Genomic DNA, 27973 nt, shown 5'->3' with positions numbered 1-27973 from the left:
TAATTGCTATTTGTCTGATTTAAAGACTTATTCTGTCCAGAACACATGTGTGGCTGATAGAGACGTTTAGAAGTCAGAGAGACTAAATCTGATCAGATCACGTATCATCTACAGTGTGTTGTTAATTAAAATCAGCAACAGATCGCATGTAGAGCACTTTGCCAGCTACTTAGTCATAATTAAAACAACTGGAGACTGTGTACCAGCTGGTATGTGGGTCTGATTATATTTTATTAAATCGGAATCGCACCACAGTGTTTCTTCACTTCCAGTCCAGCCTGAAGGCGGCTGGAATCGGCTGGAAACTGTCCGACTTCACCGCAGCTTTTTGTCACCGCCCCCGCTGCTGCCGCCTGCTCTCGTCCACTTTACAGGCGAGGCGCAGTTCATCTCGAACGAGCCTACTTTCAAACGTTTTTTTAATGCTGCAGCTCGTGCAAGACAGGAGGTGGCAGCAAGAAATGATGATTTCAGCGTTACTTTCCACAACAAGACGACTAGTTTGCCGGAAAGTTCATACACTTCGGGGTAAGTTTCAGAATTGCTTTAAGTGCTGCATGCTAATCTGGTTTCTCCTGTTGTACCAAAGACTGAGACCCGTCAATACCTAATTCCCCCGCCTACACCTGAACCAAAAGCTGATCCTTAATCTCGGAGGGGGTGCTACACATTTTAACAGGATGGGGTTCGACTGGTTTTCAGGGCGTCAGGAGTCCTCTTGAAACTAATATAAAGCTTTGGACAGAAGTCTTCTTGTGAAAAGGAAAAACTCCTTATTACTTGAGGAGCACCAGAGAAGTTGGTGAGTAGAGGATGAGTCTCATTCATTTTGTGATATATGATTATTTAGATTACATATTAGTGGTGTAACAGCAGTAAGGTTAAACTGATCCCGACTAGAAGCACATTTATCCTCATTGTCTGGTGTTATGAATAGTAATTGGTGTATGTAATGTACAGTATAATATTATAATAGCTACTTATGTAACATGAATACTTTATTTTGCTATCCAAGAGCGATTCTAACATTTTACATTTGTTTGTTTTATTTAATAATTTCTGTACTAAAAACTGAGTCTTACTGGTTTAGAAATTGTCTCAATATTTCAGATATTTACATTCAGAGACTTGTTCAGAGGCTAATTGTAAATTAACAAATATTTCAGTGGAGTTTGGCCCAATGAGAGCGTAAGATAAATAACCAGTCAGATAAATAACATTGTTTTACATCTGTAATAATTAATGCTCTGTCCTCTCTCCTGTGTGTCAGACACAATGGCATCTCCAGCCCCTCTGTCCAAGGCCAACACCACCTTCTCTCTGGCTTTGCTCCAAAAGTTTGGAGATGACGACAAGACGGCAAACATCTTCTACTCCCCTTTCAGCATCTCTTCAGCCCTGGCTATGGTGATGCTGGGGGCCAGAGGCAACACAGCCACCCAGATGTCAGAGGTATCACACACACACACACACACACACACACACACACACACACAGACACACACACACACACACACACACACTCTGTCATAAAAGTAACAGATTTACATCGCAGGCTGGTTCAGAATGATTTTGTGAAGAGGCCCAGGGCAGGACCTTACTCTAAATCCAAAATGTTTCCAAGAGAACATCTCCAGTCATTTGAAATGTTAATATTGTGAAAGATTACACCAGAAATGTGAGAGTACTGTGTACTCTAGTTACTCACCATCATTTAAAGGTCCCATGACATGAAAAATTCCCTTTTATGAGTTTTTTTTTACATTGATATGCATTCCCCCAGCCTGCCTATGGATACTAAGGAAAGCTCATTGAGGGACTGGCTCTAGTGGCTGGAATTCTGCACCAAGGCTGAATTTTGGGAAAGAGACTCCAGACACAGTATTAGGGGACCACTAAGGTCTATGTAAAAGACTTCAGAGACAGTATTAGGGGACCACTAAGGTCTATGTAAAGACTTCAGAGACAGTATTAGGGGACCACTAAGGTCTATAAAAAGCACCGAAAGAGCACATGTCATGGGACCTTAAACTGTATGCATAGCATGGAGCACACAAATTCAACAACTTAAAGGAAAACATTCTTATTTAGTCTATAGTCTCATCACTTAACAGGCAAGATGCCCGGTCTGATCTACTGTTTAGAATAGACTGGTCTTACAGTGCATCTCTGTAACAGTTGTCTTCCTTTGTCCACAGTGCCTGAAAACCAAGGATTGTCAGGATGATGTCCATGTTAGCTTGCCCAACTGCTGAGCGAGCTCAACAAGGCTGATGCTCCGTATACCCTCAGTGTTGCCAACAGGCTGTACGGGGAGCGGTCCTTCCAGTTTGTTGAGGTGTGTGTGTTTAGCATGTGTGCATGCATCTTCATGAGTACAGTATGTGTGGTGTGAGAGGCTCATGCAAATATTTAAGCTCTGTAAGAAGGAATGATGAGGGAGTGGAGAGTAAGCATTGTGATTGTGCTCTCCTTGTTGTAGTGACTTTTAGTTCCACTAACTAAAGTTAAGCAAAGTGATTAATATGTTTAGGTGATCAGAATTGGTAGATGTGTTTTTGATGGTTCCAGGATTTCTTAGAAAAACCAAGAATCACTACAACGCAGAGCTGGAGACTGTGGACTTCAAAGGTGGCTCAGAGGCCGCCAGACTCAAGATCAACAGCTGGGTGCAGAAGCAGACTCAAGGTAGATCTACACCCTTACATACACATAACACCAATGGAAACATGGCAGCAACCATTTTTCAACACTTTTCTTTCAGATGTGTGCCATTGCTTCACTTATGTGTCAATTTTGTTCACCAGATAAAATTAAGGATCTGTTGGCAGAGGGTGACGTGGACAGCCTGAGCAGGCTGGTGCTGGTTAATGCCATCTACTTCAAAAGTAACTGGAACGAGAAGTTTCAGCAGCATGACACACAGGATGCTCACTTTAGACTCAACAAGGTAACACTGCTCAAAGAAAGCATTCAGTTAAATAACACTGACAGAAGTCAGGTAAAATGGGTTTTAAAATCAATGATATGGTAGCAAACACTTTACGCCATAGACACTAATTCTGACTTCTTCATGAAAGTAGTGAAAAAAGGTAAGGAAAATAATTCTACATCAGGGCAAGGGTTGGGTACTGAACTCAGTACTTTTTTGGGTTCAAACCAAATTACGTCGGTACCACCATGGACCGATTCACGCTAAATCAAACGGTGAACAGCAACACACATTTTAGCCAGCAGGTAAATGACCTCATGTTGTCTTCCCGCCGACCTGCAAAGTTGTTGTTTTTTTGTTTTTTTCTGAGTCAAAATTTCGTTTTTTGTTTTTGGTTGTCTTTTTGACCCTTTGTGTCTTTCCTCCAATGTTTTTGTCACTTTTTCAACGTTTGAGTGTTTTGACATTTTTGTCACTTTTTTTGGCATTTTTTTCACATTTTAGTGACTTTTATTGACATTTGTCTTTTTTTAATTTTTAATTTGGATTTTTTTTTTTTACATTAGTCAAACACAAGTTCTTTTATCAATTATTTTTTTCTCCAAATGCTATAAAATTGACAAAACACCCCTATTCAATGAAAGTACTACACTGATTATTCATTAACGTGTGAGGAGCGTGTTGGGAACCATCCTCGTTACGTTTTTAGATGGAGAAATGTTTGGAAGAGGGTCAAATTTGACCCGTAGACAACATAAGGGGTAAAACAAATTAATATCAGTTTAAATGTACTATGCACTATTTAAGTGTGCTATATTATATATACCACCACTTTACCTTGCCACAAGAGAGCCTTGTTGAAGTAAATGCAGGGGAAACTCGAGGGGTTCTTACAAGCCACCATCAAACTACCTAACTAATTTAAACTACCAGGACATTAGGAGCTGCTTATCTACCAATACCTCAATCTCTTAGTTTGTTTTTGTTATTGCATGACTTTGGTGACTCCAAAACAACGCTTTAATAACACAAACTAACTGAGGCAGCCGTAGACCAGCAACTCTCATCTTTTGCGGGGAAAATGATTAGCAGTGAGGAGGGGAATCCCAGCCCAGACTGTATTTGTTCTAAAAGTCAGTGTGTTTTCAGAATGACACCAAGCCAGTGAAGATGATGCACCAGACAGCATTGTTCCCTTTCTCCAACAACCCTAAGGCCAACTGCAAGGTACTGATGCAATTGATTGATTAATTGTAAAAAAAATTAACTGACAAGGCAACAATCAAACCAATCATTTATAACTTTTGTTAAACAGGATTTAATGACATTGCCATTGAAGGTACATGATTGAGAAAGGAGGAGAGTTTGGTTATGATCCATTTACCGTACAGTAACTGTGAAGATTTGTGCATGTCATCCCATGAACTAGATAGTTTTATTGATCTAAAAAAAAAGGGAAATTCCAGTGTTGCAGCAAAAAATCAGACACAACACACGTACAGAATACACATGAAATAACTATCTTGTTGATACACAACTCAGTTGTCACACCAGTGTATATACAGTATATGTACTGTAATGTTTAAAACCCTCTGCTGGACAGATCCTAGAGATGCCTTACAAAGGGAAGGAGCTTAGCATGCTCATTTTTACCCAATGAGATGGAGGACAGTACTACAGGTCTGGAGAAGGTAACACCACACACACACACTTTCACACATAAAGAAACCCGCAGAACCCGAGAAACGGATAAACTAATACTGATTCCATGTCCACCCCCAGCTGGAGAAGCAGCTGACCTATGAGAACTTTATGGAGTGGACTCATCCAGACATGATGGATAACGTTGAGGTCCAGGTGGGGCTGCCTCGGTTCAAGATGGAGGAGTCGTATGACATGGAGGAAGTCCTGGTCAGCATGGGCATGGTGGATGCCTTTGACAAGGCAGACTTCTCTGGTAGGACTTGTGTCTGCATCATAATCATTTAAAGAACAGGCAGCTGAAACCTGAAATGTCTCCTGTCAGTTTTAAAAGACACAAGATAATACAGAGGTTCTCCCAAATTATTTTAATTCATGTTGTGGGGTAAGACCTGACATTAAATGTATTTAAAATATTCCATCTCCTTCTTTTTGTGACAGGGATGTCTCCTGCCGAATGGCTGGTACTGTCAAAAGTTGTCCACAAGGCTTTTGTGGAGGTCAACGAGAAGGGAACTGAGGCTGCTGCTGTCACTGCTGCTGTCATGATGCTGGAGTCTTGCACGATAAGTTCTCCATCTGCCACGTTCATCGCAGACCCACCTTCCTCTTCTTCATCAGACATAACCCCTCCATGAGCGTTCTCTTTGCTGGCCGATACTGCTCCCCTGAGTGAGCAATACATCGTTAGAGTAGTGTTTCTTAACTGGTGGGGGGGGGTTACAATACATCTAGTATTATAACAGTGTACCAATTTATTTGGTATAACTCAAAATGTTAATTACCACTCTAGTTTCCTAAAGTTAATCACACCCTGATGATTCTGTGTCCATCCTTAACATATGTTCTTGCTTTTCCTTTGTATCTTTTGCCCTTAATCTCAATCTCATCCTTAGGATCTGGCTTACTTTATGTCCTTGGTAATTATTAGACTGACAGGAATTCTTCCTTTCCTTTTGGCAAATGAATTGCCTTTTTGAGGGGCTAAAAGGTCCCATGGCATGAAAATGTGACTTTATGAGTTTTTCAACATTTGTGTGCAGTCCCCCAGTGGCTAGAAATGGTGATAGGTGTAAACCATAGACTGTATATTAATTCATAAAAAAAACCCACTTTAAAACCCAAATCCAGGGATGTTACACTATTCAAGCATGACTGTCTAATATTATTTTAATAAACATGTTAAGGGGATAAAATGCATTTTCAAGTGTCTTGTTTGACCAGAAATAATCCAGGCTGGCTATTTATCATTAAATCCATCCTACTTTAGCACAGTAGGTGGTGCTCCTGCATTGCTATGTTTGGGCCTTGAGTGTAGAAACAAGAACTTGGAACTGCACTTCCTAGTTGTCCTTGTCACTACCTGATGTGAGTCGAGTGCAGATGTGAGTCGCACATGTGTCACTTTGCGACAAGTAGCATACAAGATACTAATGAGACTTGTGTAAAAAAGAAAATGGACTTGCAGTACATAACGAAGTTGGTTTTACTGCTGGCTACAAGCTAGCAATTAAACACAACAAAGGCTGTCAGTTAAATAGCGTTCTGAGCTAACGTTAGCAATCAAACAATTATCCGCTCACATCTGATAGAACACATCTCCAGGGCATCACTCAGGTAATATTGGACCATTCTGATTTTATTTAATTAAAGGCTTGTATATTCAATAAAGCTATATTTGAAATCTTTTTTTCAGGCTGTTAATTAAAGCCATTTATTAACTGTTTTTCATACTACTCTAAAAAGGAATCCTCCTGTTAAGGAAATTCATTCCGCGTCAAAGTGATAGAACACATCTCCAGTGTCACTTGGGTAATATTGGACCATTCTGATGTATGATTTTAAAAGTAAAAGTTTATACATCTAATTAAAGATATATTTGAAATATTTTCAGGAAGCAATATTTAACTCTTTTCAGGCTACTCTAAAAGGAATCCTCCTGTTAAACCAGATTAATTCCACTTTAGAGTGTTAGAACAGATCTCCTGTTGTCACTCGGGTACTATAGGACCAGTCTCATATAGGAATTTAAAATTAAAGGCTTAAATGTCCAACTAAAGCCATATTTTAAATCTTTTTCAGGCGGTTTATTAATTAAAGCCACATTTTAATTCTTTCAGGCTACTCTAAAAAGGAATTCTCCTGTTAATCCAGATTCATTCAACATCACACAGGGCTGTAGAAATCAAGTAGTAGTCTATTACTTTCTAAAACAAGGTCACACCGAAACAGAACACTCAATTTATTCATCTTGTATGTGACAAGTTATCTATTGTTGAACATAATAAAATTCATAAAATAAAGTTAACTATTAATTGAAAAGTAAATCCATTAAAATAAGGAATAGAAATAAAAACAAGTCTAATATAATTTACTGATTCATTGTTGAGCATAGAAAATTACTTGTTTTTATTACATAAACGTAATTGTCAAACTAGCCGTAGTTCTATCTGAAAATGAAATTTTAAATTGAAAAACTTCTCTAACATTATCTTCTCTTCTAACATCTTTTCGGTGCTGTAGTTTGTAGATGATCCCGAAGCACTCCGTGCAGTATAAACACCAGAACTAAACACAGCTGAATTAGCATAACTTTCATGCATTTCTGTCATATCTCAGCAGTCAGATCCACTGTGATCCCTCAGGTCCCATGTGAAGGAATCCCTTCACATGGGACTTTTAATTACATTTGTTCAATGTTAAGAAGCTAAAATCAGGTTTAAAACTTGCCCTGTTGAAGCCTGTGGGTGCTGACTCTAGCGGGAGGATAACACGGTGTAGGCAGCACCGATTGGTTTAATTTGTCTCTCTACTGACAGACCTCCACATTTACAAACAACAGAGCTACGTGTGGAATCAACCGTAATTCTCCTTTAAACATGCATTCTATCTAATTTCCAGCAGGGGGCGACTCCACTGGTTGCAGAAATAATTCTGTTCTATGGAAGTATGAAAGTTACCCTACTTCTGCCTTGATTTATTACCACATTAAACATTCTCCTAACAAGTTTAGGGGTTCAATCTCTAATTGTAGGTCTCCATTTATTTTACCATAGACAAAAAGCAGGGCATGCTTTACGGCGCGGCTACACACGACCTGTCAATCATAGCAGAGGCTTAGCAACGCGTATCCTTGGCATATTAAAATAGACATTAGGGATAAGCGAGTACAGCATTATCTGTATCTGTATCTGTTTACCACATGAATTATCTGTATCCGTATCCGTACTCGGACTGGGCGGGCCTAAACCGGAAGTGGACATAATTTAACCCGGAAGTGGGTCGGGTTGTCTTGAAATAGGCGGGGCTTTAACGGGTATGTTATTCTAAGCATGCAATTGATATGGGTTGATCAGAAATTGTTATATTTATTGCTGATTTGAAAACTATTTACATGACAGCATCAAGCTTCAGATCAATGGTGTTGTCATGGTAACAAACAAACTATATACAGAACGTTTTGCAACAATGAATACAACACATGCGGTTGCAATTATGAAGTAAAATGTAATGAACAAGAGTTTTCATACTCAATATAACTTCTTTTTTTAACTTTTCTTTTTTTATGATTAGTGTGATTTTTTTTGTTTTTGGTTCTTATTTTATTATTTCTAATTCCACACCAGGTATGTGTGTGTGTGTGTGTGTGTGTGTGTGTGTGTGAGTAAGAGAGAGACGGAGAGAGAGAGAGAAAGAAGAGGCGGCGGGGTGGGGGGACTGGGTTCTATGGATCAATTAGGCAGATGCTGTTTCTTAGAACTGCATTGATTTTAATGAAGCCAGTGACGGTTAAAAAAAAAAATCTCAGAGAGACGCATCGCTAACTAAAAAACGTAACGTTAACGGAAAAGACCGCGGACCTGACTGACTGAGAGAAAGACAGAGAGAGAGAGGAGAGAGAGAGAGAAGAGAGAGAGCGCTGTTCTCAGTGATCTGAGAGTGAGCGTATGGGGGGGGCGCTGTGACTATCACAGAACGCAGCCACGGTCAGCTGAGGAGTTTTATTCAATCCGAGTACAGACACTGACTTGTATTACTCATATAATACTTGTATCGGCAAAAGTGCTTTATCCGTACCGGATATTCGTTTCAACCGAGTACTCGCTCACCCCTACTATCACATGGAGTTTTAAAAAGGCAGTGAGTTTTAGCTTTGATTACTCATCAGCTCTTTTTTTAAGTGATTTTAGATTTTTACAGCTATATCAATGGGCTGAACTGGTGAAGTAACTAAAATCCATCAATCACCTTGCTGAGATTGTTCTGTTAACCTGAGGTTCATCGATTGGTGAAACCTTCCTTTCCAGCACTTGGGAGTAGAAAATCAACATTATCGTGACTCGAAATTGATCAAAATAATCATATCATTTTGGCCATAATCGTGCAGCCCAAAGTGATCTAATGTTTTGTCAAACCAGTTTGGGCAAGTAATCTTTCTGCTGATTCTTGTAAAAAAAAGCAAGTAACATCACTCAAAGAAAGCTACTGCGATGGCTGGGAATCGAACCCAGGTCAACTGCTTGGAAGGCAGCTATGCTCACCACTATACCACCATCGCTGGGCGATACAATGTTCACTTCAAATCTTGTAATACATCTGGGCATTGAGACTGAAGTGTGCTCTATCACTGAGCTACAGCCCTGATGATTCAGAAATTACCTCCACGGGGTCCTGTGTTATCACATTCACAAGAATGGGAAGTGTTTGTACTAGGCCTTTGGTAGCTCAGTTGGTAGAGCGGAGGACTGTAGAGGCATAAAGCTGAAATCCTTAGGTCGCTGAATTCCTTAGGTCGCTGGTTTCAAATCCATATGATAGGATAGCATCTTGCAGTTGATGGAGATTTGTGGGATGCAAATCAGGGCACGAAGCAGCCTGTTCCCACATCCCAAAGATGCTCTATTGAGTTGAGATCTGGTGACTGTGGGGGGGCCATTTTAATACAATGAGTCATTGTCATGTTCAAGAAACAATTTGAATGATGTGAGCTTTGTGACATGGGGCATTATCCTGCTGGAAGTTGCCATCAGAGGATGGGTACATAGTGGCATAAAGGGATGACATGGTCAGAAACAATGCTCAGGTAGGCCGTGGCATTAAACGATGCCCAATTAGGCACTAGGGGCCTAAAGTGTACCAAGAAAAACATCCCCCACACCATACACCACCACCACCAGCCTGCACAGTGGTAACAAGGCATGATGGATCCATGTTCTCATTCTGTTTACGCCAAATTCTGACTCTACCATCTGAATGTCTCAACAGAAATTGAGACTCACCAGACCAGGCAACATTTTTCCAGTCTTCAACTGTCCAATTTTTGGGAGCTCTGCAAATTGTAGCCTTTTTTCCTCTTTGTAGTGGAGATGAGTGGTACCCGGTGGGGTCTTCTGCTGTTGTAGCCCACCCGCCTCAAGGTTGTAAAGCAGGGGGGGCCAACTAGTCAAGGAACAGCAAGAGACTTGGTATTTAAGACTACAAACTGACTATGAGACAGATGTGTAATCTGTCATGTCCTGCCTTCTGAAACTCTAGCCAGGCGCTATCCCTCACCTAACAATATGAGTCCTTCCAGGAAGTGAAAGGGAAACTCAATCTAAAAAGATAAAATGAAAGATGAATCCCTGATGGTCTAGTGGCTAGGATTTGGTGCTCGCACTGCTGCGTCCCGGGTTCAATTCGCGGTCAGGGAATTGTCAGTACTTGAAACACTGTTAAAAAAATCTGTACTTTTCATACATTTTCCTGTTAATTTTACACATTATTTCTGTTTTTTTTAAATACAGAAAAAAACCCACCAATAAATCAGAAAAATAAACTGTGAATTTAAGGGAAAACTAGCACGTTTGAACCACCTGTGGGAGGGGAACATGGATGTGTAGAAGTGGGCTATCATACAATGCACCTTTTGACATTTTGACATGTCACAGTAGGAAAAGCAAAGGTATAAATAAAATGAATTATGGCCAACTCAATTAGATTTTTACAGTAGACATAAGGCATTACAAGTCAAGAAACTAGGTGCTGATAGTGAAGGCCAAATGAAGCTTTGGTGAGCACTGAACCACTTAGAGGAATTGGTTTGAAATGGGTTCATTACTAGAAGCTTCAGTAACAGGGACCTCGCCTGGTGAAGGGCCAAGGCTGCATCCAAATGATCCCGACAAGATTAGGACAGGAGGCTTTAGACTAGTGACACTCACGTGTACTAACAAAGGATAGCATTCTTTTTAAAATAAAGATTGATGGATTTGTGTATTGTATATCGGGTATTAGGTAAAGAGAGGATGTGCTGGGAAATATGGCACAAGTTGGGTGTGCTTGTGTAACTATGGCCGGGGGATATGTGGGACAGGGACCACTCATCAAATTTTATTAAGGAACATTATTTTTTCCACATTATTGGACCGAAAACTCTGACTGTTGTTGTGCACATGCACCAAACAAAGTTTGGAATATTCTGCCTTCTTGGAGACCTTGAACAGAGTCCTGTATGGGTTTCCAGAACTCCATAGTTCTGCTGGGGGACTTCAACGCACACGTGGGCAATGATGGAGATACTTGGAGAGGCGTGATTGGGAGGAACGGCCTCCCTGATCTGAACCAGAGTGGTTGTCTGTTGTTAGACTTCTGTGCTAGTCATGGATTGTCCATAACAAACACCATGTTCAAACACAGGGTGCTCATAAGTGTACGTGGTACCAGAGCACCCTAGGCCAAAGATCAATGATCGATTTTATAATTGTTTCATCTGATCTGAGGCCGTATGTTTTGGACACTTGGGTGAAGAGAGGGGTGGAGCGGTCAACTGATCACCATCTGGTGGTGAGTGGGTCAGGGGATGGGGGAGGACTCTGGACAGACCTGGTAAGTCCAAACGGGTGGTACGGGTAAACTGGGAACGTCCGGAAGAGGCCCTTGTCCATCAGACTTTCAACTCGAACCTCTGGCGAGCTTTTTGGGCATCCCGTGGAGGCTGGGGGCATTGGACCTGAGTGGACAATGTTAAAAGTTTCCATTGCTGAAGCTGCGGCAGGGAGCTGTAGTTTTAGGATCTTAGGTGCCTCAAGGGGCGGTAATCCACTAACACCCTGGGGGACACCGTTGGTCAGGGGAGAACTCCTGACCCTAAATGGGAATACTGTCAAGCGATGGAAAGAGCACAACTCTTGGACATACAACACGTCTCAAGGTGCAGCAGGAGGTGGGAGCGTGTCAATTCTGGGCACCTTAGAATTCCTTTCATGCTCTTTGCAGATGATGTGGTTCTGTTGGCTTCATCAGGCAGTAATTACAGCGCCCACTGGGGCAGATTAAAGTCCTCGCCTAAAACAATATGTGTCATTCCAGTAAGTCAGGGTCGGGAACCTTTTTGACTCAGAGAGCCATGAAAGCAAAATATTTGGAAATTTATTTCAGTAAGAGCCATATAATATATTTTAAGACTGAATTCAACTAAATGTGAGTATAATAAGCCTCTGAATGTATTCTTTTAAATCGGGGGAAGGGAACCTTTTTGACTCAGAGTTATTAAAAATTTTAAAAAACTAAACTAGTGGAATTATAGTCACCGGGTCCACAGGCGGAGTTGCTGCTGGCTAGCTTGCACTTGCCTGCTCAGCAGCTCTGTCTCCCGCGGGGTAGTTTGCATGGCGTGTTGTCGAAGAGCCGCTTTACATTCGACCGTTTCCTCGATGCAATTTTGTCGTTGCAAATTAGACACACCTGCTCTCTCCAGAAAGGCGAATTCTTCGGTCCATTCGTTCTGAAATGTACGATACTCCTCATCTTTTTTCTTTTCGCTATCTTCTTCGCCGAAGGGTTAACTTTGAGCTAATGACTGAGCAGACTGATTCAAAAGGGGCGTTTACCTGTTTACCCAGCAATGGCCAACATAGGCTATTATCATCCAATTATAATGGACATTGCTCCTGCAGCCAACTGCAGCCCTGAACAGGACATGAGCAGTGGAAAATCAATGGATGGATAAAAAAGTAAGAATATATTATGTTTTTTCTGCGAGCCATACGTTCCCGACCCCTGCAGTAAGTGAAAAATATCTAAAAGATATATTGCTAGATGGACTCCCTGATGTTCTAGTGGCTAGGATTCGGCGCTCTCACCGCAGCAGCCCGGGTTCAATTCCCGGTCAGGGAATGGTCAGGACTTGATAGATAAAGGAGAAATGTTGGAAGATTAAGTTCCTGTTTTGAAACCATATACAACCGAAATATTACATATTTTACTCAGGGTTCTTCTCTTATTCAATGATCTCAGAAAAAGAAAAAAATCTGAGAATGCACAGGGGATGTAGCTCAGTGGTAGAGCGCATGCTTCGCATGTATGAGGCCCCGGGTTCAACCCTGGCATCTCCATCAAGTGTCATTGTCCAGTCTATAAAATTCTTTGATAAAAATTATTCTGAAAGAGAAAAGTATTAAAAGGCGATCTCCTTGTGTTCATGGTGATTAATGCAAAAGTCAGTCTTAATGTCCAGATGTGTTGCAAGATTTGCAGTGAGCAGTACGTTGCCCAGTGATGGTGGTTTAGTTGTCAGCGTAGCTACCTTCCAAGCAATTGGAGTCTCCAATGTTGGAGTCTCAGCCATCGCAGTTGCTTTCTTTTAGTGATGTTAGGTTTTAACTATGATTTATACCATAGCAGTGCAAGCATTTTGCCATGGTTTGATTTCCAGCCACTACCAGGTTTTGAAGCAATATACAACATTAACATGACATATTCCACCCAGGTTTCTTCTCTCATTCAGTGATCTCACCAAAAAGTCAAAAGAATCTGAAAATCTTTAGGGGCTGTAGCTCAGTGATAGAGCACATTTTGAGTCTCAATGCCCAGATGTGTTACAAGATTTTCAGTGAATATTGTGTTGTCCAGTGATGGTGGTATAGTGGTGAACATAGCTGCCTTCCATGGAGTTGGCCTGGGTTAGATTCCCAGCCATCGCAGTAGTTTTCTTTGTGTGGTTACTTGCTTTATTTGTCAAGAAGTAACCAGAAAGGTTACTTGCCCAACCCGATTTGATAAAACATTAGATCTCTGTTATGGTACAAATAAGGGAGAATATCATCCAATCAAGCTGCCTCCACGAGGATCCTCAGACACAGGCAGTGCACTTCGATTTGCACTTCGCCCGTGTCGTGTAACTACTACTAACCAATTGAAAGTTTATGAACATTTGGCTTTTCAGGTTGTCGTGGCCAAGGGGTTAAGTCGATGGACTAGCAATCCATTGGGGTCTCCCTGCGCAGGATTGAATCCTGCCGACAACGAGGGACTTTCTTTAAGAGTTGTAGCAAACCCAAAACATATCACAGTATACCAAACCGCAGATGTGCCTTCATGAACAATATTGTGTTATCTCATTGGTACTGGAAGCCACCATTCCCCACCAATGTAATTCTTAGCATTTGTTTTCAGTCTTTGTTACCAGATTTGCAGTGAACGTTGTATTGTCCACCAGAAAGGCAACAGATGTGTTACTTTTCGACTATGATTTATACCATAGCAGTGCAATCATTTTGCCCAGGTTTGACTTCCAGCCACCACAGTTGTATTTATAGGTTTTGAAGCCATATGCAACATTAACATTACATGTTTTACCCAGGTTTCTTCTTTTATTCAGTGATATTTCAATTTCCTTGCGGGAGTCTTCCCAAAAGGATTAATAAAGATAAGTCTAAGTCTATCTCAGAAAAAAAAAACGGAAAATCTTCAGGGGATGTAGCTTGGTGGTTGCTATTGGCTTTTTCCTTGCGAAGGTTTTTTTTCCAATAACATTAACAAGCATGCATTAGTTACAGTGCCTGAGTTTGTCACAATGTGAAGAGCTGATGTTTGCAGGTAGTGTGGCCGAGTGGTCTAAGGCGCTGGATTAAGGCTCCAGTCTCTCTGGAGGCGTGGGTTCAAATCCCACCACTGCCATTTGCATGTGTAACATAGCTGGAAGCCAACCAATGTGATGTCTTAAAGCTGTATCATTTGGGCTGAAATTGGTGAAGTAACTAGAATCATCCATTAGTCACCTTGCTGAGATTGTTCCATGTTAAACTGAGGTTCGATGATTGGTGATACCTTCCTTTCCAGCACTTTGGAGTAGAAAATCAACAAATAATTGTGATAATCTCCATATTGATCAATATATATTTCTGCTGACTTCTTGTAAAAGAAGCAAGTAACATCACTCAAAGAAAGCTACTGCGATGGCTGGGAATCAAACCCAAGTCAACTGCTTGGAAGGCAGCTATGCTCACCAGTATACCACCATCGCTGGGCAATACAATGTTCACTTCAAATCTTGTACTACATCTGGGCATTGAGACTGAACGTGCGCTCTATCACTGAGCTACAGCCCCTGATGATTCAGAAATTCCCTCCAGGTGGTCCTGTGTTATGTGATGGAAAGCCTGTGTGTCCTCTGTGTCTCACAAATTGATAAATGCCATTTCTGGGACATGGAAACACATAAATCGAAAGATAAAGGAGAGAGGAGCTCAGTGTGTCAAAGGAAGTCCCCCGGCAGTCTAAAACTATTACAGTGTAACTAAGAGAGACAGGGTGGAGAGAGGAGCCTGGTCAGGCTAGAACTCTCCCCTGCTGGTATGGGCTGTACTGCACCGCCTTCCTCTGTTTTTATCATGTTATTCATTATATTGAAAATTTATCTGACAACTATGAAGCAAACTTAGCAAAGAACTGCTAAGTTCTTTATTCCCAATATCAACTCTCAGACATTAGTTCCAAAATAAAACACTAGTTGTCAGAAATGGGATTTGAACCCACGCCTCCAGTGGAGACTGCGACCTAAATACAGCGCCTTGGACCGCTCGGCCATCCTGACTAATCCAGCAGATTTTCAGTAGGCCCTGTCTCAAAAATTATAATATAGTAAATTAAACATGTCATGATATAGTAGGTTCTCAGTAATCCATGTCATAGTTAACAAGGGAAGGTTTCTTAACTGTCAGTCCAAATATATGGGCGTTCATGGAGACATGGAAGAAAGTCACCAGGGTGGCAATGTGCTTGACAATGGCAATACATTACGAGGGATGTGAAGGCAATGTGCAATACAGGCTAAATCCTATGGTGGGAATCAAGATCCACCAATGCTTCTGTCAACAATGTCCACCTGAATCCAGAAATGTCCCTGCCAGATGGGAAATAGACTGACAATTGGGTCAACATTGTGCAGTTATGGGCACCCAGATAGCTCAGTGGGTTGAGCGGTTGCCCATGTACAGAGGCTTGCTCCTCGACGTGGCGGGCCTGGGTTTAGATCCGGCCTGCGGCCCCTTTGCTGCATGTCACTCCCCCTCTCTCTCTCCCCCTTTCACACATTTTCGTCTGTCTAATAAAGTGAAAAAACCCTGAAAAAATAACTTTAAAAAACAAACATTGTGCAGTTATCTTCAAAATGTCCAACTGAGTCCACAGATATACATGCCTGATGGGAAATAAACTGATAACTGTCTTCATGGTCTAAACGTGTCAAATATTGCCGTACAATGCCAACATTGAGTCCAGATGTGTCCGTTGTGGTTCCTGATCCATGCTATTACCCCAAAAGTTCACAACTAGGCCGAGGGCAACTGGACTTGGTGAAAGGTCCTCCGCAGAAGTTTTGTCTCTCATCCAAGAGACTTCTTTAGTTGTTTTTTACACAGAAAGGGTTGGACACAGTGCCCACTCCCCCACCCATATCTGACAATTGAAAGCTGTGGGGAAAGGGGGTTCCAAAGCTAATAGGCCATTCAACAAGCAATTCTGATGCACTATACTGGCCCATTCAGGATGAGCACTGTAAACTCTGACTGCAGCAACACAAGTTCAAATTTCAGTGATACCTAATTTTTATGGTGATTGTGAGACTGAATGCAAAGTGTATATCCCCCATGTAACTCAAAGCCTATCACTTCCAGTCAATACTGTCAAATTTGGAGCTCCTTTAATTACATTAACAACCAGTGACTCCTCAACATGCCCCCACTAATGTACTGTTTACAGTCTAAATGGCCAAGGACATTAAACCTGTTAGCTTACTTTAAACTAGATGTGGAAAGTTGAAAGGTTGATCTTTTTCACCGGTGCTGTGGCTTAAAAAACAGGTTCCACTGAGATTTGAACTCAGATTGCTGGATTCAGAGTCCAGAGTGCTAACCATTACACCATGGAACCTTTAAACTTGCTAGAAAGGTTTTCTATGCAGTTTATTTCATAATATCCACATGTGTGACATTAAAGGCACACAAAAATAACAACAAAGATGAAAAAGCAACAATTACTGGCCAACTTAAGTCTATTTCCAGTCTGTTGATGTCTAACAAAGTGTCTGTTGCTGCAAGTGTCTGACGTGAAATGTCTCCACCTGCTGTAGAGTAAACTTAATGGCATGTCAAGTTTATTTCGTCCATAAAAATGGAAACTACAGTGCTCATACCCGCCGTAACACCCATAAAAACCAGAGTATAATACAACAAATATACTACAGTGCAAGTACATAAATATGGTAAAATAGAAACTGTCAAAAATGTACGGGAAGGCTGTGGCTCAGTGGTAGAGCGGTTGCCTGCCAATAGGAAGGTTGGTGGTTTGATCCCCGCCCCTGCAGTCATTGTCGAAGTGTCCTTGGGCAAAACACTGAATGTAGAAAGAAAAACCTGCCCCCGGTGCCGCGCATCGGAATGTGTATGAATGTTTATCAGTATGGCAGCCCCGGCCACAGTGTATGAATGTGTGTGAATGGTGAATGTTCCCTGTAGATGTAAAAGTGCTTTGAGCAGTTGTTAAGACTGGAAAAGCGCTATATAAATACAGCACATTTAAAGTGCTAGTTTTGCTGTCTAATAGTCTGAGGTATAAAAGAGAGAGCATACCTCTTAGTTTGTGTCACAGGAGGTCTTAGTCTACCACTACGTTCTATAACCCTACCAGTCAGATTACCACAGGAGGTAATATCTTTTGCAGCTCTTTCAAAGACTCTACCATAATACCTGCTGGAGATGCCAAGTCCTCATACATGTAAAGCATGGGCTCTACCACTGAGGGTTAGATTTTCTGATTTTTTTTACTTTTTTCGAGATAGACATAGACTTATCTTTATTAATCCTTTTGGGATGACTCCCGCAAGGAAATTGAAATATCACTGAATAAAAGAAGAAACCTGGGTAAAACATGTCATGTTAATGTTGTATATGGCTTCAAAACCTGTAAATGCAACTGTGGTGGCTGGAAGTCAAACCTGGGCAAAATGATTGCACTGCTACAATATAAATCATAGTCAAAAAGTAACACACCTGTTGCCTTTCTGCTGGACAATACAACGTTCACTGCAAATCTTGTAACTCAGACTGAAAATAAATGTTAAGAACTACATTCATGGAGACGTGTGGCTTCCTGTACCTATGAGATAACACAACATTGTTAATGAAGGCACATCTGCGTTTTTTTATACTGTGATGAGTCATTGGTGTGCTAGCACCCTTAAAGATTGCCTTTTGTTAGGGAGGGACATCACTGATGCAGTCTGGGACTGCGCTCAGACTAGAGTAAATGGCACTTCATCCTGTGCCCGTCTTAGCTTGATACAGTTCAAGGTTTTTCACAGAATTTAGTACACAAAATCCAAACTATCAAGAATTTATTCTGACATTCAAGATAGGTGTGAGCGCTGCAATTCTACACCAGCAGATATGTCGCATATGTTTTGGACCTGTTCTAAACTAAGAGATTTTTGGTCATATGTCTGCAACATTTTGAATGATGCTTTTGATACCAAAGTGAAACCCTCTGCAGACATGGCCATCTTTGGAGTCTTGATTAATGAGATCTTGTTGCCCACTGATAAGAAGAATGCTTTTGCTTTTGCGTCTTTGTTAGCCCGTAGAAGAATAGCTTTACAGTGGAAATCTCCTGATCCACCTAAAGGGTCTGTCTGGCTCAGTGAACTACTGTTTTTCTTGAAATTAGAAAAAATTACCAGAGGTTCAATTAGTAAATTTCACAAAATATGGGACCCGTTGATTTTGTATTTTGATAAGCTCAATACTCTCCCGTAAGACAACAGGGCCCTGATGTGTTTTTTTCTTTTTTCTTTTTTCAACCATGTGTAGCTACAGGCATGTATAATGTAAGAGTGTTGAGTGCCCCCCCCCCCCTTTTCTTTCTCCTTTTTTTCTTTTTTTTTCTCATTATTATGTACTTATTTTCATTATCGTTATTATTATTATCCTTAATTATTTTAATGGCAGTAAGTGGTTGTTGTGGGTGGGTGGATGGGATTTGATTGACAAAGTAATGTTAAACCAATTCAAGATATTCTATTTATATGCATCCTATACAGTGTTACCTTTCTTGAATAAAAATATTGTTTAAAAAAAAAAAAGATTGCCTTTTGTTGTCTCAATCGCAGAAATATCACAACTTCCATTCATGTGTATTGCCAGTATTCAACCACCTGAAAGTCACTGTATTTCCAGCATCAGTTGTGTTTTTAAAACACCTGCCCCGTGTGAGGATTGAACTCACGACCTTCAAATTATGAGACTGACGCGCTGCCTACTGTGCCAACGAGCCTATGAAAACACTTTCGATGGTTGGGAAAATTTCGTAAAAACTAACAATTTGGTCTTCAATCTTAATAAAAGCAATGTATGTGGAGACCTATGTACTCCACATACATTGCCGAACTTTGCGTAGGAATCGGCGTACGCCCGTCCTACGCCGGTTTTAGGTCGTATACACGTTTCAGAAATGAGGTTCAATGTGAGCACAATAAAGATTTCTTGAAGAAAGGTTTGTACTTTAAAGTTCTAGTTTTATTCCAATTCTTCTGGTCACACTTGGTACTATTTCATAACTTTTGTCTGTAGTTCTCTATTCTGTCGGGGCTTAACTCTGTCCCCCCCGCCTCTTTTTTTGTTTCTTGTTATGTCTTGGCAAGAAGTATTATGCTTTTGGGTCGTCTGTCCATCCGTCAGGCCAAAGAAACAGATACCAGCATGTAACTTTGCAAATCAGTGGCTCACCCTGGCCGCCATCAAAGATGCCATTTGGACTTCCAGAAACTTTCTGGTAAGAAAGCACATGCAGATCCCCTTCCCTCAAAACGTGAATCACAGATTTTCCAGCACCTGGACTTGATCAGACTGGGAATATGCCAAAGAGATGTTCACAAGTTCAGCCGAGGTAAATACTCGGCCCACATTCACACAGACCTAAAACTACTCGCTTAATGCTGGGTTTTTTTTTTGTAAAATAAACAATGTCAGAGCAAAATTGCAAAGAGAGAAGGGTGTTGATAAAAAATTTTAATAAGGTATTGGCTCATTATTGCCAACCCGATATCATGAAGACAGAGACAGATCCTTTTATTCCTCCTTATTTCTGGTTGGAGAATAGAAGAACTCAGTTTTGTTTTTATTTTTCTGTTTGCATCAGTTTTCAAACCCGAGCACCTTATTTAGGTTTTGTTGCATGCATGTTTTACTTTGAAAGAGTGTAAAACAACTTCCTAATAAAACAGGTTGAACTATCTGAGGTTTATTCATAAAGTGTGTGTGCGTGTGAGTGTGTTTGTTTGTGTGCGTGTGCTTGTGTGTGTGTGTGTGTCAAAAAAAACAGTGATTCAGTTTGAAATATATTTTCATCCACAAATTAATTAAATTCAAAGCCTCGTAGTAACTCATAGTATAGTACGTCAAAATATTCATAAAAAGTCATAGTATAGTATGTCGAAAATTCATAAAAGTCATAGTATAATATGACAAATATTCAAAAAAAGTCATAGTATAACATGTAAAAAATTCATATAAGTCCTAGTATAGTATGACAAAATATTCATAAAATGTAATAAAAAGTCAGAGTATAGTATGTAAAAAATTCATAAAAAGTCATAGTATAACATGTAGAAAATTCATAAACGTCATAGTTTAGTATGACAAAAATTCATAAAATGTAATAAAAAGTCAGAGTATAGTATGTAAAAAATTCATAAAAAGTTGTAGTATAACATGTAGAAAATTCATAAACGTCATAGTTTGGTATGACAAAAATTCATAAAATGTAATTAAAAGTCAGTTTAGTATAACAAAAAAATCATAAAAAGTCATAGTATAGTATGTCAAAATATTTGTAAAAAGTCGTAGTTTAGTATGACAAAAAAATCATGAAAGTCATAGTATAGTATCTCAAAAAAGTCATAAAAGTCATAGGACAAAAACATAAAAAGTCATAGTATAATATGTCGAAATATTCCTAAAAAGTCGTAGTGTAGTATGTCGTAACAAGTCCAGATTTATAGTGCTTGTTGTAAAACAAGAAGAATCTAAAGTCCTCTGGAGAATGCGGGCATTGATCGCTACCTCTCGCATGCTAAGCAAGCGCTCTACCATTTGAGTTAATTCCCCCTTTTCAAAAAGAGTCATAGTATGTTGAAAAAATTCATAAAAGTCATAGTGTAGTATGTCAAAAAATTCATAAAAGTCATAGTATAGTATGACAAAAAATCATTAAATGTCATTAAAAAGTCATAGTATAGTATGTCGAAAAATTCATAAAAAGTCATACTATAGTATGTCGAAATATTTATAAAAAGTCATAGTTTAGTATGACAAAAAAATCATAAAAGTCATATTATAACGTGTCAAAAAATCATAAAAGTCATAGTATAATATGACAAATATTCAAAAAAAGTCATAGTATAATATGACTAATATTCAAAAAAAGTCAGAGTATAGTATGTCAAAAATTCATAAAAAGTTGTAGTATAACATGTCAAAAATTCATAAAAGTCATAGTTTAGTATGACAAAAATTCATAAAATGTCATAAAAAGTCATAGTTTAGTATAACAAAAAAATCATAAAAAGTCATAGTATAGTATGACGGAAAAATCATGAAAGTCATAGTTTAGTATCTCAAAAAAGTCATAAAAGTCATAGGATAGTATGTCGACAAAAACATAAAAAGTCGTAGTGTAGTATGTTGTAACAAGTCAAGATTTATAGTTCTTGTTGTAAAACAAGAAGAATCTAAAGTCCTCTGGAGAATGCGGGCATTGATCCCGCTACCTCTCGCATGCTAAGCAAGCGCTCTACCATTTGAGCTAATTCCCCCTTTTCGAAAAGAGTCATGGTATGTTGAAAAAAATCATAAAAGTCATAGTGTAGTATGTCAAAAAATTCATAAAAGTCATAGTATAGTATGACAAAAATTCATTAAATGTCATAAAATGTCATAGTATAGTATGTCGAAAAATTCATAAAAAGTCATACTATAGTATGTCAAAATATTTATAAAAAGTCATACTATAGTATGTCAAAACAATCATGAAAGTCATAGTATAATATGTCAAAATATTCATAAAATGTCATAAAAAGTCATAGTATAGTATGTATAAATATTCCTAAAAAGTCGTAGTGTAGTATGTCGTAAAGTAAAGTATGCTAAAGTATGTCAAAAAACATAAAAAGTCATACTGTTGTTGTACAAATATTTATAAAAATTCATAGTATAGTTGTCAAAAAATTCATAAAAAGTCACAAAAAGTCATAGTATAATATGTCGAAATAGTCCTAAAAAGTTGTAGTATAGTATGTCGTAACAAGTCCAGATTTATGGTTCTTGTTGCAAAACAAGAAGAATCTAAAGTCCTCTGGAGAATGCGGGTGTTGATCCTGCTATCTCTTGCATGCTAAGCAAGCGCTCTACCATTTGAGCTAATTCCCCTTTTAAAGAAAAAGGGAATACATACTATTTACAATTCTTCAAATAAGGCCCAAATACATCCCAAATCTCAAACCAGTGGGTCCATGTTCCTCTATAAAACGGTAGATATCGATTTTATTCCACTATAGCATCTTATATCGCATACTAGACTAGTGTGACCATAGTGTGACTAGGAAGATTGACCTCTTTAGGACTCCATACTCTTTGTGTGACGTTGTCTCCCATATATGGGCATATTACTTCCTTTTCTTCCGTAAACAGAGGGCAGAAACGGAGCCCGGAGCTAGTGGCATAAATAAGCAAAACCGCGAAGAATTATGGACATAAAGTGGTTTGGATTTAATGCTCAACAACCCCGAAAAAGGCAGGAAGTTCCAGGCTGGATAGAAAATCACCTGTAGAGGCTAGAAAGACCCGAAAGAGACCTCCATAACCGCTAACTCGTTAGCTTTTAGCTGCAACTTTTGGTGAGTTTCTAGCTTTTATGATTATTAAATGATTAAACCATGAATCAGAGGTGCTGTTTTTGCTCGTGGGCGAGTCTCTCGGGTTCAGAGGGTTAAGAGGGTTGGCCATTTAGACTGTAAACAGTATGTTGGTCACCTGGTCGTTAATGTAATAGGAAGGAGCTCAAAATTGACAGTATTGACTGGAAGTGATAAGCTTTGAGTTACATGGGGGATACACACTTTGCATTCAGTCTCGTAATCACCATAAAAATTAGGTATCACTGAAATGTGTGCTCATCCTGAATGGGCCAGTGTATTGCATCAGAATTGCTGGTTGAATGGTCTATTAGCTTTGGAACCCCCCTTTCCCCACAGCGTTGATTTTCAGATATGGGTGGGTAGGTGGGCAGTGTGTCCAACCCTTTATGTGTAAAAAACCCACTAAAGAAGTGTCTTGGATGAGAGACAAAACCTCTGCGGAGGACATTTTACCAAGTCCAGTTGCCCTCGGCCTAGTTGTGCACTTTTGGGGTAATAGCATGGATCAGGAACCAAAACGGACACATCTGGACTCAATGTGGACATTGTACGGCAATATTCGACACGTTTAGACCACAAAGACAGTTATCAGTTTATTTCCCATCCGGCAGGTATATTTGTGGACTCAGTTGGACATTTTGAAGATAATTGCACAATGTTGACCCAATTGTCAGTCTATTTCCCATCTTGCAGGGACATTTCTGGATTCAGGTGGACATTGTGGACAGAAACATTGGTGGATCTTGATTCCCACCATAGGATTTGGTCTGTATTGCACATTCCCTTCACATCCCGTGCAATTTATTGCCAATGTCAAGCACATTGCCACACTGGTGACTTTCTTCCATGTCTCCATGTCTCCATATATTTGGGCTGACAGTTGAGAAACCTTCCCTTGTTAACTATGACATGGATGACTGAGAACCTACTATATCATGACATGTTTCATTCACTATATTATAATTTTTGAGACAGGTCCTACTGAACATTTGTTGGATCAGTCAGGATGGCCGAGCGGTCCAAGGCGCTGCGTTCAGGTTGCAGTCTCCACTGGAGGCGTGGGTTCAAATCCCACTTCTGACAACTAGTGTTTTCATCTGGAACTAATGTCTGAGTTTGATATTTTTTTACACAGAAAGGTTTGGACACAGTGCATGTGTTGTCAACACATGTAAAGTTACTGACTGTGATTTAACTGAGGGATTCGGTGAAAGTTATCTTTTGTTTTATAAAACTATGGGTCATGTACAAAACAGGACAAAAGGGTTCTTTGTTGCATCCAGGTTGTTATGTATAACAGATAAAAAGCGCAAATTGACATCATTCCATCCAGTACGGGCAAGATGGGGTTGACAGATAGATTTTAAAATCCACACAAATAAACAGTCAACATAGCTGTTTGCAGGATTTCCGTAAAATTTACGGAGATTAAACTGGGCCGTATAGTGGAGACAGGTCCTACTGATCAGCTGTTGGATCAGTCAGGATGGCCGGGCAGTCCAAGGCGCTGCCTTCGGTCCCAGTCTCCATTGGAGGCGTGGGTTCAAATCCCACTTCTGACAATTAGTGTTTTCATCTGGAACTAATGTCTGAGACATGATATTGGGAATAAAGAACTTAGCAATTCTTTGTATTTAAGCGGAAATGAATGTGCGCAAAACTCAAAACTCAATGGTAAGTACAGCATTTTGTGAGCATCTTTATTGTCAACACATGTGAAGTTACCATGTGTTTGTACACAGTAGACATATCTACTGCTGTATTCACTGTCTGTGGCCAGTCCTTCAAAACCTGTTCTTAACATCCTCTGAAAAATTAGCTAACTAAATGACTTAAGTTGGCCAATAATTGTTTTTTTTTTTCATCTTCATTGTGATTGTTGTGTGCCTTTACTAGCATACATGTGGAGATTATGAAAGAAACTGTCTAGCAAACCCTTGCAACACTTTGAAAGGTTCCATGGTGTAATGGTTAGCACTCTGGACTCTGAATCCAGTGATCTGAGTTCAAATCTCAGTGGAACCTGATTTTAAGTTGTATGTCTGCATTAGCTTAAGTTAACTGTAATGTCTTGTTTGTGTTGTAATATCCATAGAGATTCGTGGTGTAGTATGGAACCATTATCCTGACTTTTATGTATTAATCGCGATATCATGTGTCAGACATTAGTTCCAGATGAAAATACTGGTTGTCAGAAGTGGGATTTGAACCCACGCCTCCAGTGGAGACTGCGACCTGAACGCAGGTCCTTGGACCACTCGGCCATCCTAACAGATCCAACAGATGTTCAGTAGGACCTGTTTAAAAAATTATAATATACTAAATAAACATGTCACTCTATTGTAGGTTCTCAGTCATCCATGTCATAGTTAACAAGGGAAGGTTTCTCAACTGTCAGTCCAAATATATGGGCGTTCATGGAGACATGGAAGAAAGTCACCAGGGTGGCAATGTGCTTGACAATGGTATGGCATTGGAAATAGACTGACAATTGGGTCAACATTGTGCAATTATCTTCAAAATGTCCAACTGAGTCCACAAATAAACCTGCCAGATGGGAAATAAACTGATAACTGTCTTCATGGTCTAAACGTGTCGAATATTGCCGTACAATTCCCACAATGAGTCCAGATGTGTCCGTTTTGGTTCTTGATCCATGCTATTACCCCAAAAGTGCACAACTAGGCCAAGGGACATGGACTTGGTAAAAGGTCCTCCGCAGAAGTTTTGTCTCTTATCCAAGAGACTTCTTTAGTTGTTTTTTACACAGAAAGGGTTGGACACAGTGCCCACTCCCCCACCCATATCTGACAATTGAAAGCTGTGGGGAAAGGGGGGTTCCAAAGCTAATAGACCATTCAACAAGCAATTCTGATGCACTATACTGGCCCATTCAGGATGACCACTGTATACTCTGACTGCAGCAACACAAGTTTAAATTTCAGTGATCCCTAATTTTTATGGTGACTGAATGCAAAGTGTGTATCCCCCATATAAGTCAAAGCCTATCACTTCCAGTCAATACTGTCAAATTTGGAGCTCCTTCTGATTACATTAACAACCAGGTGGCTCCTCAACATGCCCCACCAACATACTGTTTACAGTCTAAATGACCAAGGACATTACACCTGTAAGCTTACTTTACACTAGATGTTGAAAGTTGAAAGGTTGATCTTTTTCACCTGTGCTGGGGCTTAAAAACAGGTTCCACTGAGATTTGAACTCAGACCACTGGATTCAGAGTCCCCACCCATTTCATGACAACCTAACCCACTTCCAGGTTAAATCCTGTCCACTTCCGGGTTTGGCCAGATACAGATACAGATAATTCATATGGTTAACAGATACAGATACAGCTGTACGTGCTAATCTTTATTAAACACTTCTTGAGTTAACCTTCCACTTTTTTTTGCCTTTTTACGTACATAACTACAGCTCTGATTTAATACAGGACCAATGTCAGAGATCGTGCAGATCTTTCACCAGCTAAATACCAATTCCCATACCGGGAGCTGAACCAGGGCCTGGGTGAAAACCAGGGTTTTCCTTACTATTAGAAGTCTTTAAGAGCAGCAACCAAGACCTTTTGGACACCACTTAGGCCAAATGAATGTAAAATCAAACCAACTGAACGCTTTCTCAGATCTACTGATTGTAGTTTCCAGAGGACTCCTTAAGAATGCATGTAAAGGTTACTTAGGCAGAATCCAGACTTCTAGACCATATGGGACTGACACGTTGAATAATAACAGTGATTTTATGAATACATCCATAGATATGCCAGGAACAGGGCAAATACATATAAATACAATGATACATATATCATTACATGAGTTAGGTTCGGGGAAATGCATATCAGGGCATAGGGCTAATACAGCTCTCATTTAATACAGGACCAATGACACAGACCTTGCTGCAGACCTTCATCGGCTAGACATCGATTCCCATACCGGGAGTTGAACCCAGGCCACCTGGGTTAAAACCAGGAATCCTAACCGCTAGACCATATGGAACATTAATAACAGGAAAATGATTACATGAATCAATTCATAGGCTGGCTCGAAACAGGCCTTCTCTTGATTGTGAAGAATCTTCTTAAAAAGTTTATCTTGAAGCTTTTGAGTGTTCTTTTGGTTTTTATCTGCTTTAACTATTACCGGACGGCGGGGGCACGGAGCAGAGCAGAGCGTCCGTTAGGGAGGAATCCTCCTCCGTGTTCAGCTCCATTTTGAACCTGTAAGCTCACTTTAAACTAGATGTGGAAAGTTGAAAGGTTGATCTTTTTCACCTGTGCTGTGGCTTTAAAACAGGTTCCACTGAGATTTGAACTGAAATCGCTGGATTCAGAGTCCAGAGTGCTAACCATTACACCATGGAACCAATGCAAAAATGCAAAAATCTGTCTCAATGACCAGATGTGTTGCAAGATTTGCAATCAACAGTGCATTGTCCAGCGATGGTGGTATAGTGGTGAGCATAGCTACCTTCCAAGCAAATGACCGGTGTTGGATTCCCAGCCATCGCAGTAATTTCTTTGAGTCATGTTACTTTTAACTTTGATTTATACAATAGCAGTGCAAGCATTTTCCCATGGTTTGATTTCCAGCCACTACCAGGTTTTGAAGCCATATACAACATAAACATTACATATTCCACCCAGGTTTCTTCTCTTATTCCGTGTAACACAAAAAAAGTTTAAAAAATCTGAAAATCTTCAAGGGCTGTAGCTCAGTGATAGAGCACATTTTCAGTCTCAATGCCCAGATGTGTTACAAGATTTTCAGTGAATATTGTGCTGTCCAGCAATGGTGGTATAGTGGTGAGCATAGGTGTCTTCTAAGCAGTTGGCCTGGGATCAATTTCCAGCCATTGCAGTAGTTTTCATTGTGTGGTTACTTGCTTTATTTGTGAAGATTAGCCAGAAGGGTTACTCGTCCAACCTAATTTGATAAAATATTAGATCTCTGTTATGGTACAAATAAGAGAGCATATCAATCAATCAAGCTGCCTCCACGAGGATCCACAGACTCAGTCAGTGCACTACGATTTGCACTTTGCCCTTGTCTGATAACTCCTACTAACCAATTGAAAAGTTTATGAACATTTGTGCT

General features: G+C 39.9%; 9 non-coding genes and 1 pseudogene across 9 annotated transcripts; 6 read left to right on the top strand and 4 right to left on the bottom strand.

Annotated features, from left to right (window-relative positions):
* The first annotated feature begins 693 nt into the window (after window positions 1-693).
* On the top strand, window positions 694-5403 carry LOC116680383 (leukocyte elastase inhibitor-like; annotated as a pseudogene).
* A 3716-nt stretch (window positions 5404-9119) lies between these two features.
* On the bottom strand, window positions 9120-9191 carry trnag-ucc (transfer RNA glycine (anticodon UCC)). Its single transcript has one exon. It is a non-coding gene; the product is annotated as a tRNA-Gly (tRNA).
* Window positions 9192-12937: 3746 nt separating this feature from the next.
* Window positions 12938-13008, top strand: trnaa-cgc (transfer RNA alanine (anticodon CGC)). The gene has a single exon. It is a non-coding gene; the product is annotated as a tRNA-Ala (tRNA).
* An 830-nt stretch (window positions 13009-13838) lies between these two features.
* Window positions 13839-13920, top strand: trnaa-agc (transfer RNA alanine (anticodon AGC)). Its single transcript has one exon. It is a non-coding gene; the product is annotated as a tRNA-Ala (tRNA).
* A 570-nt stretch (window positions 13921-14490) lies between these two features.
* trnal-aag (transfer RNA leucine (anticodon AAG)) lies at window positions 14491-14572 on the top strand. The gene has a single exon. It is a non-coding gene; the product is annotated as a tRNA-Leu (tRNA).
* An 833-nt stretch (window positions 14573-15405) lies between these two features.
* Window positions 15406-15488, bottom strand: trnal-uag (transfer RNA leucine (anticodon UAG)). Its single transcript has one exon. It is a non-coding gene; the product is annotated as a tRNA-Leu (tRNA).
* A 1265-nt stretch (window positions 15489-16753) lies between these two features.
* trnaq-cug (transfer RNA glutamine (anticodon CUG)) lies at window positions 16754-16825 on the bottom strand. Its single transcript has one exon. It is a non-coding gene; the product is annotated as a tRNA-Gln (tRNA).
* Window positions 16826-21688: 4863 nt separating this feature from the next.
* On the bottom strand, window positions 21689-21761 carry trnaa-agc (transfer RNA alanine (anticodon AGC)). Its single transcript has one exon. It is a non-coding gene; the product is annotated as a tRNA-Ala (tRNA).
* Window positions 21762-23862: 2101 nt separating this feature from the next.
* trnal-cag (transfer RNA leucine (anticodon CAG)) lies at window positions 23863-23945 on the top strand. Its single transcript has one exon. It is a non-coding gene; the product is annotated as a tRNA-Leu (tRNA).
* Window positions 23946-24815: 870 nt separating this feature from the next.
* trnaq-cug (transfer RNA glutamine (anticodon CUG)) lies at window positions 24816-24887 on the top strand. Its single transcript has one exon. It is a non-coding gene; the product is annotated as a tRNA-Gln (tRNA).
* The last annotated feature ends 3086 nt before the right edge of the window (window positions 24888-27973 follow it).

The sequence above is a fragment of the Etheostoma spectabile genome, unplaced genomic scaffold, assembly GCF_008692095.1.
Source record: "Etheostoma spectabile isolate EspeVRDwgs_2016 unplaced genomic scaffold, UIUC_Espe_1.0 scaffold00018426, whole genome shotgun sequence".
NCBI classification, from domain to species: Eukaryota; Metazoa; Chordata; class Actinopteri; order Perciformes; family Percidae; genus Etheostoma; species Etheostoma spectabile.
This window is presented reverse-complemented; position numbering and strand designations above follow the sequence as displayed.